Raw genomic sequence first — 10,804 nt, forward strand, 5'->3', positions numbered from 1 at the left:
CTCTTCTGCCTTGTGCATAGATATATTCAACACTTCAATATTATTTTTAAAGTTCTCATATTAAACTTTTCTCCCCCCTCTTTCTCCTGTACTTTGGGACCAATAACCCAGCAATAACTGCAGATGTGCTCTTTGAGATCTTGAAAGTATGCCAGCCATTCATCATCTTAGGTGCTAGCATATATCCTACAATAACCATTATTGTTGCATTATGAAGGCAGTGATGGATCAATAGCAGGCTGCTATGGCAGCAGTGGATTGTAATGAAAGTTTCTTGTTCATTGAGTGTTCATACTAATAGCAACATAGTTAATGGCTCCAAAAAAAATTACTCCTACATAAACTTTTAATTTATGGTGCTGTGTATTCTTGTAGGTTAAAATACTCAGTGTAAGGAGTTTCATGCTTTATTTTCTAATATATTCCAAAAGATAATTGATTCAATCTCATGTTTAGTTCTACCTACGTAGCTCCTGACTTGTGACTTTCCTACCAAAAGAAAATCAGGCCCTAAATTTTGTGTTATCTCAATAATTTCTAGTTCCTGCACTTGCTTTGGACTCCTCTTTTACTTGAGTACTACTATTCCTATACCACTTTTCCACTGAAAACTCCTGTTTACTTATATGACAGCATAAATTATAACTCCATGCACAAGTTCAGCAATATTTTTTGATATTTTAGACTCAGCAATGTTGACCAAAACAATCACTTTATATATGTTTCGTGTTAGAATTTGAGGTCCAGTTTGGCTTGTTCTACTAAAAAGTCATTATATACAGAGAGTTATTTTTTGAGGAATTAGGGTATCTACTGTTTGTTCTCATTCAGAAAGCAAGAGATGTGCTCTCTTAATTCATGCTTAGCTTAAAAGAACATAAAAATAATCAGGTTTTCGACTGTAATGTTTTAAGGGGAGCACAAAATGACTTTAAGAACTAATGTAATTTATTGTTTCGGAAAGGCATTTAGAAATACGTGGTGAGACATGGTAAGTTTTTCAAAGCCAACATTTTAAGGTATCTCTGGAAGTTCATTTTTTATTATCCTAAACAAACAAATAAACAAGCTATACATTTCACAAACAATCTTTTAAGAAATGAACCTATTGCGTCAAATAAAGGCAAATATTTTCCAAAATGGTCTAAGTGATTCAGATAGTTAATGTCTGATTCTAAAAATAACTCATTAATGGTAGAATTTTCTTGGAACCATTTAGACATAACTGCTGGGATAGTATATGATTGATTCACACTCTTAGGAACCCAGATATCTTAAAAGCTGGTGTCTGCTACTCACTGTTCAAACCTCTTTCTGCTTTGAGTGAAGCTTAAGAAAATGAAAGCTTAAGACACTTCCTAAATTTACCGCACACTTATAAAACAATAATTTTTACTCAACTAACACTACTGTTGCATTTTCAAACTATATGTTCCTCGAATTTGGTAAATAGGCCTGGTTTTTATGACAAAACCTTTCTTTTCTAGGACATATCCCTATGTATTCTTCTTGTTTGTTTTGCAGCAAAATAACACATATAGAATACTCAATATACATTGCCCAGGATTATAAAAATGTATATTTTCCTTATCTTATAAACACATCACTGGTCATTAGTGGGAATGGAAATGATGTTGGAATTGAAAATATTCAGTGTCTTTAAACTGACAGATGTTTTCACTGGATAGCTTAGGTCTACTCCAATATATTTGTTCTGTGCACATCTTGCATTTCCCTGAAGAGATTTCAACTTATCTGCTATCTCCAAATAGAGAACAATTCAAGAAACTCATCAGTGTAGAAAAAAGCAAACATTTATCAAGTAGTTGATTATTTAGATCGTAGTATGCTGCTTTGTTCACAAAGTTGTGTTTGGTCTGAATGAGCAGAATTATTGGAGTAGTTTTCAGAGCTATGGGTGTGTAAGTCCAAGATGTGTACTTTGTGTCTGTCTGTGTGGCTTCTCCCAAGCAAAAAAAAAAAAAAAAAAAAGAAAGCCTTTCAGAGATTCTGGCTCCTATCTCTGAAAACAGATTATGTAACAGCACAGCACTTTCCATTCATCATAGAGGAAAAATCTTCTCTTTCTATTTAGTTATCTTCTCTTTCTATTTAGTTTTGCTTTCATTTCTCGCTCCATCCCATAAATAAATTGCATTATTTGGCTTTTATCTCTCTGAATAATATTTTATATAGCTTTTATTCCGTTTGAGCTACTTACATGGACAGATGGAGTGGAATCCTACCTGCTGGCAAGAGTTTAATTTGTGACAGGAACTCTACCAGTCTTTCTTACCTCAGGCTGTTTATGACATAACATGAGAAACTATCATTTACCCTTGTGATAGTGAAGCAGATGTTGTTCTGCCCTGTGTAATCCCCACCTGGCACCATTTGGGTTGCCTATAGCTGTAACACATGCAGCCAAGAGGTCAGACTGCATGTCACTTGTACTCTTTAGAATGGCACACATTGTTACTGTGTAGAAGTAAGAAAGAAAAATTCTGCTGAGAAGCCTTTTGGTTTTGATGGAGGCAGCAGACAGACAGCCCAGTCACTTCTATTCAGTTCAAATTTATGACTGAGTACTTTTCAGTGATGGATGGCTGTACTGGCAACATAGCCGGGGGGAGAACAAGCAAAACCCGTGTAGCAGTTTTTCCTTTTTCTCTTGCTAGGTGCATATTTGAGGTCTCATGCTCTGATTTGCACAAAAAAGAACATGAGTTTTGAACTTTCATTTCTTTAAATTGGTTATACTCAAGATAGTGAAATTAATGCACAACACTGGAATTATGAAAAACCTTTTTGTTTTGATGGTTTTAAGCATCTGGATTCTCCCCCTCCTCCCGGGAAACAATTTCGGAGTAGAGCATTCACTTAAGACATCTGTGAATATTCTGTAGCATTTCTTTCATAATCCTTCTAGCTCTCATAAAGGGTAAGGGACTGCCTTCTAAATATGTGGCCACCCCGAGCTTTTCTGCCAAATGACATGAAATATCTTATCATGAACAAAGGGAGAGGCGGTTGTAACAACTCTCTATTTGCTTATTTTTTCTCTATTAGCTTCCTTTCACCAGCAAATTTGCTCTTGATTTCTTTAACAATATTTCATTAATGTAAGCCTGCAAAAGGCTTGTAGATTTACTTTTAATTCACCTGAATTCTATCTGTAATTAAGTACCTAAATGGGAACTATAATGAATGGAAATAATAAATTGAAAACTGAGAAAAATATGAGAGGCATGACCTCAAGGAGAAACATTTCTTCAAATAATGCACACAATAAAAATATAACACCCCCATACCTTAGCAAAGAAGGAATCTGGAAAGATTTTCTGAGAGGTGATTATTACAGGACAGGTTAATGAAGATATTTTTAGGATGAGATGCTACTCAGGGTTTAGTGTGGTAAAACAGAACCTGAGTTATAATTAGACTCAGAAAATCAATTTTATGACCAGCATTTTCTTGGTTCTTTTATCTTTTCACCCATTCTATAATTTTTGTCTCTATTTCGCGGATCAGAATGCCATATCTATGTCTCCACTACCTTTATAAAGGGAAATCAGAAAAGCCCAACATAGGCAGGCTCAGGAAAAATTCTCTGATTTCCACGTTTCTCCTGTGTTACTCTAGCTGTTCATCACAAAGACCTGCAAAAATTAAGTGAGAGCAAACATTTCACTTTTGTTTTGGGAAGGCTTGAAAATGTGACTTTAAATGTTCCAATGAATCAATCTGGAATTGACACTTCTTTCAAAGAAGCCAGAAGCAAACATCCCATAAACACCAGTGGGACTCTCACAAAACTGCAAATGATCATAGAGGCACAGAAGTTGTCATACTTGCACCATATTCAGTCTGAACCAGGACTCATTATCAGATGCTTCAGAGGAAGGTATAGTACAAAGACATAAGAATATCAAATACCCATTTTAAAAGGAAGAAAAAAAATGATCTGGCACATCACCTGATGTCTCCTTACTGTCCATCACTTTACTTTAGAAAGCCATTACAGAATATCAAGTATTTGAAGGCAGAAAAATTTTCACTTTTCATTTCACATCTTTCCCCTCTGCCCCCCACCTAAATCTATTCTTGGAACATCTCAAACTTGGATATTACTGCTGTTTAACAGAAAGATATGTTAGGATTTTGGTGTTCCCTAAAGGCCAGTGAGGATCCTCTTTAACATCTTCCTTATTCTTGCACATACAAAGGGTAACAGAAATGGAATGTTAAACAAGATTGTGCTTTTCTTTTACCCTAAGAATATAAGAAGTAAAACCTGGATCAGAATGAAGACACGAACACATGATTTGATTTGGAAAGTTTGATTTTATGTCTGTTGTCCTCTCTTTCTAATTGATGTTGTCTTCACAAATCAATTTGCAACGATACTCCTTTTCTTAACTACTTATAGATTTTATAAAATATTGCAGGTTCTGACAATCAAGAAGCATCAAAGTCTCATGGAGAAAGAGCAGAGGTTTTTTATTTGATCCTGGCTACAATTCTGTGTTCAATTCTTCAATTGACAACTTTTGACTTGCTTCCCAAATAGATGAAGATCAACCATTACAGATTAGTGTGGATTTGCTGTCTCTGAGTTCATTCAAGATTTGATCTTCTTAGAAGAGCTACAGAAAAGAAATCAAATAGTTTTCACTAAGGGCCATGTCTGAAGTAGAAGCTAAAGGTTAGTTTGCCACACCTTCCTAATTTAGGCACCTAATTTTCTAGTACATTGGTTAGGCAGAAGCAGGCTTTTAGCTGCAGGCATCTCAGACTCCTATCCATGATATTGTAGTTTTCTGATACAGGTCTCACATAAAGGAATAATATATTAATGACATTGTAGAAATGTCTACATCTTGTTAGATATCTGACAATGCAAAGTTTCACCATTGCTTGTCTGCTCTTTATTCTGCTTCTCATTCCTAACAGTTTCCGTGGTGGTGGTATCACTCTAGAAAAAAAAAAAAAGTTTCCTCATGTGTATAGCAAATACAACTTTTTGGACAGTGTAACTACCAGGAGGCTCATTCCTGCCTAGCATATATGCTAGCAAATCTGGAAGGAGTAGCCAAAGAGAAGAAGAAAGAGACCTAGAAATAAAGGAAATGCATGATAGTGGCCTGTAGCATAGTGATATCCAGTGCATGTTCAGGTGTATGGACTGGAAATAAAAGATACAATTATGGGAAAAAATACAATTTATGCTAAAAAAGGTGGGCTTTTTTAATAAAAGATGCAATAATTGGGAAGATGAAGTGGGTATAGGAAGAAGGCAGGTAGAATAAGTACATATATAATATGGAAAGGTATATAGGGTAAAGATCCATAAGCGCAATTTTCTATTAACTCAAATATTTTAAGTCCCCAGCTTTCTCATTCCCACCTCACCTATGAAATGGGGAGAAACACTCATACATAAACTACATAAGGCTTACTCTGATGGGCTTTCATACTGTTATACTCTTCCTTGTATGCCTTCCCTTCTGAACTTCCTCAGTGTGAAGAACAAGAAAATTCAAATCTGATAATACTCTGTGTGCTTACTGCTTTAATGGAAAACCTATATTTATGTTTATATTTGTACTTATTTAAAATGGTCTTGAATTGCAACATATGTGAAATATTTTTCTCTGGTTAACTAAATGTTTGCTATTACTTTTTAATATTTAATAAATAAAACTTTTATAAAATAATTTCTTTTATAAGAAATTAATTCAAAAACCTTTATGGAGCAAGTTTTTCATTTACCACTAATTATTTTCAGATAATGCAAACATACAGGGTGAAATACTTTCTTTTTTACTTTACTGAAAAATCATGGGGTGTTGAAAGCAATCAATAACTTCTTTTTAATAGTGGTGTCTCTGGCAGTGTTCAGCTTTTTAAATTGCAGTTAAATAACACTTTGCATCCATCTAACAGAGCAGCTGAGACTTCCTTTGAAGGACCTGGAAAACTGAGAGAACTAAATAACTGTAGTATCCTAGTTCAGTCCTTCAAGGCAACCCCACATCTGGTCCACCAAAACATATTTCCTAAGATTTAAATTTTTTTTCTTCTTCTTTTTTTTTTTTTTTGTTCTATGTTTGATAAAAGGAAAACATTCCAATAAAATGAAGGATTGTTTGGAGTGAGCTGGAGAGACTTTGGAGTGAGGATCAAATGTACAGAAAATCTAGAACTGCTTTTCTTTTTATTTCTTTTCTTTTTCTTTTTTTTCTAATATGATGAGTCAGGTATAGTTAAAACAAGATCTAACAGAATCTGCAGCTATCATCATCTGTTAGAAAACATAAATAACATGTACTGTTAGAAAACATAAATTGCTGCATAAAGAACATTGATTATGTTTTATAAATCATTCATTGTTTTAGTTCCCTTTAAACAATAAAAGTGTAAAACATATAAATAAAAACTGTCCCTATAGAGCTACATAAAACAGAACAGCGTGACTTTTCATTTTTGTCTCTAAGAAAAAGCAGAATCGTTAGCCTATAAGGACAGAGAAAAACCTATTAAACATATTAGAGGTATCAAACCAACATGATGACATAAAAGAAAGAGTGAACAGGGACAGTGGCCCACAGGGGATGAAATAATAGTTTTGTCTGCTGCATTTTAGTGTCTGAAGTGGAGTCCATTTTGGTTTACACTTCTCAGTAGCAACTGTCAAAAGTGCCAAAACAATCTCAAGTTTCAATTGCGTAACAACTTTCTTCCTTTATAACTCATTCATTAGTATCTGAGAAATAAAAGGTGATGAACAACAGATATTGACAAAAGTTAATTATGAAATTTTTATCCCACAAAAACAATTTGCAGCATAGTGTTGAAACAGGAATAAGTACTCATTCACAGCAGTTTTATTATTGATTGTTTTAGAATAAAGTACATTAAGTATACTATGCTTAATTCAAAAAAGTGATGTGAGAGAGAGGAGTATGACTAAAAAGAAGTTCCCTGAAAAATTCATACTTTAAGATTATTTTTATAAATACTACCTGAGCGTAAACAACAAATAAGATAATTTCTTAAAGGACAGTCAAGGGAGAATTGTATTCCCATTGGAAGTCATGAGGAGGTAGGGAGAAACATCGAGAACATTTGTGAGAACATCGAGAACATATGCTTATGCATATAAAAGAAACATGAAATGAAAGCAAAAACAAGTCAGTTAAGCTCAGTCAAAATCATTAAAGATTACTCAAACAAACAAAAAGGCAAGAAAATGTAATTTTGAGTTTCCTAGTAATTCTTCATGCAAAAAAGCCACTCTAAGAAAGGCAGTTTGGGGATGGTAGGTCTGGAGTAGGTATGGGTCACCTGAGGTAGGTCACCCATACATGAAGCTTTTCAGACACTCCATGTGTTACGTGCTACTCATTGGAATCTTCTCAAATTTATAACAGTTAGAAACTTCATCCAAACATTTTGTATGAAAACTTTTATTTCCCTACAATAAAATTTTCCTAGACAAAACCAACTGAGAAATAAAACATGTTAGAAAGCAAGAAATGCTACAGTGTGCTGTCCAGTGTTACTTGCAATTTTTAATTGAGAGAATAAGTGTTATATTCCTTCAAAATTGTAATCTAACTGCACAAAGTTTTTTAAATATTGGGGCTTTCAATTATGGTTATAATTTTAGACTGCCATCCACTCATGATCACTCATGACAAGTAAATATGACAAGTTTCTAGGACTTGATACGTAACTAATTCTTCTGTGAATAACACTGACAATCAAAGTAGGAAAAGTTATTCTCATATTAGAAAAATCTTGTGTAATTCAAAGAAAGGTCTGATGCTGTAAAGTTACTTATCATTATTAAGTCTGTTAGTGTGCTTTAAAAAAAAAAAAGAACTTTGAAACAACAGAGTTTTACAGAATTAACTGAATAAACAATTCAGGTACTGTCATGGTAAAAATGATCTCAAGATTCTCTCAGGAATGCTGTGAAGCCTGCGCATTCTTGCAATGCAATCTTGGAGCCATACGCACTGATATGGACTTAATGAGTGTTAAAGGGGCTCTCAGAAACTTTAAGGAACAGTACCAGCTCAGGAAATATCAGTGGAACTGCTCATAAGTTTCATTACGCTCACGTTTATATACTATGATGATTCAGAGCAGTAACTGGTTTCCAAATCTTTCTCAGCCAATGAGGTTCATATTTACTAAAGAAGATCTAGCATGATTTTTTTTTCCAGCTTTTCATAATCAATATTTAAAATGGTGTGTGTTTAGATGGCAAAGGAATGCAATTATCTTCTGTATATTTAAAAAATAAAATTATAAAAGTAATGGTAATTAAAATACAACATATTATAAAATTATTTGAGATTGTTCAAATTTCAGGAAACAATTAGAAGGACTTCTTTAGTCCTATGAAGTTCATAATAGTTCTTGTATAATACTTTTTCATGTAAGTCTTCTTAAAATCTACAGAATTAATTAAGAAAAATGCAAATATGCTTCCATTGAATACCTGGCAGTTCAAGAGAAAAGTTTATTCTACAAAATTTTTTATCCTTTTCAGTAGCTTCCCTTCATCTTTTCTCTCGGGCACATGGACAGTGGATGAACAGACATGCCATTTATGATTCATATGAACTCTAGAAAAAGAAAAAAAATACAAATAATTGCTTATGGTGTAATGAGTGATGTAACTTGGTTTGTTTTGTTTGGGTTTTTTTGTTTCAAAAAGGTAATTATAAAACAACATTATGTGAATTTAATAAAAATCTTCCATGTTAATTGCATCCATTTCTTCTGAGCATATTCTGAGCTAATAAAATATATCCCTTTAATATAGGAACGATAAAATTAACCTTGCTCTTTTCTACACAGACATATGTGAATGGATATTTGAAGCAATTAGGAAGAGTTTCATTTAGCTTTAAAAGTAGAAGGAATCAAATATTCACAATTTAGTGAGAAAATATCACATTCCAGAGTGATAAGAGCAGTAGTTAGTGCTGATGACAATGTTTGACATACCTTTATCCTTTTGATCAAAGCCTGTTGTATTACATACAACTCAAGGATAGTGTGAGTTTATTTTATCTTGATTGACAGCTTATAAAAGTGACATAATTTGACAAATAGGAAAACAATATTTTAATTTAAAAAGAGTGTTCACAAATAAAAGCATCCATTCAAAGAAGAGTTCTTTGAACTATAGAAGTGATATTTACATATAACACAACTGTTAGAGGTACCTCTTTAAATGCAGTGTATGAAAAATATGAGTACTTTGTATTTCAGACCATTTTCTACTAAGGATCTCAAGGCATTTTTGCAATGCCAATGTACCGCTGTCTAATATCTGAAAGTCATGTATTTTTGACTGCTATCTCATAAGTGGAGAAACTGACTCACTGAGTATAGTATCAAAGTTGTTGAATGGATTTTGAATTAAAAAAGAATTAAAGTTACGTCAGTAAATGGAAGATTATTTACTAAGGGTTGACTGTGCTAAAATATCTAGGTATACTTATTTGATAAGTTATTCTAAACAGAGGAAATACAATAATTTTAATCTGGATTTCAGTAAAGTATTTGGCATACTTTTGTATAGGAAACTCTGCAGTCACATAGGGTAGTGAAGTATTAGTAGAGGAATAATAAAGTGAGTTAGTTCTTTGAGGAGAAAGAGCAAATTATAATGAAAGGAAGTGTTGATGAAGTAGTTACTGGTCTTCTAGTAGAATTCCTCACATAATAATCTTTGAATGACTCTTGTCTTATGTCCTTACTAATCCCAATTGCACAAAAGCTATACACATGCTGATGACAGAAGAGGTATCACTAAAGAGACATGGGAATTTTACAGGGTAGACATGAGCTAGAGAAAATTAAATTCAAAAGTAAAAAATACAAGAAAGAAGCATTTAGAAACTAAAAAAAGTCATGTGTTCAGACAGGATAGTGAAGGTAAGAATCCTAGTTATAAGATGCTGTTATAAGACAGAGTACCTGAGTCGGCTGTAAGAGACTATAAAATCCATTTGCAAAAAAGAAATGGGAAAACACTGAGCCCACAGAGAACTTGCTCGGGACTGCTGCAGGGAACTGAAACCTCTCATCCAGGTTCATGAGAAAATAATGCTGTCTGGAAAGGATAAAAGGCCAACTAGAATGGTTATAGAGATACAAAGGCTTCTCATTAGGGGAAAAAAAAAAGCTAAACCATAGAAATGATACAAAGGCTTTGGCTATGTAGCCCAAGAAAATAAAGGTTGAAAAGAGATATGACTTCTCCAGACAAATGCACCAGTAAACATCAGAGAAGAAAAAGAACTACTTAAACTGATGGCCAAAGTTAGCAAAAGATGTTTATAAACTGACTGGGAATAAGTAGACTAAAATTAGAAGGATAGCTGCGTGATGAAAAGTCAACTCAGTGAGTGGAAAGTAATGTAACTGATATTTATCAGATTTGGAGATTAAAAAAAAAATTTCTATATATTGTATCTCTGCAAGAAAAAATATCTATATGCTGTAAGTATAATTAAATTATTTCTTTTATGAAAGCTCTTCACAAACAATCTTCCAAGTTTCTGTACCAATATCTGTAAAGAGAACAATGCAACAGTTCCCCTAAGAGGGAGTTCCCATACACAGGTAGGTTGGCGAAAAGAAAAGGTAAGAAGGAAAAATGATATAATTTATCAGACACACAACGGGAATAAGATGCAGTCTTTATTTGTGCATCCCTTAAAATAATGCAGTTCGTAGAATATATAATAAAAGTACTCATCATTTTCAGGTAAAATCC

The sequence above is a fragment of the Pipra filicauda genome, unplaced genomic scaffold (genome assembly GCF_003945595.2).
Source record: "Pipra filicauda isolate LSUMZ 115617 unplaced genomic scaffold, ASM394559v2 scaffold81_size6448238_pilon, whole genome shotgun sequence".
NCBI lineage: Eukaryota > Metazoa > Chordata > Aves > Passeriformes > Pipridae > Pipra > Pipra filicauda.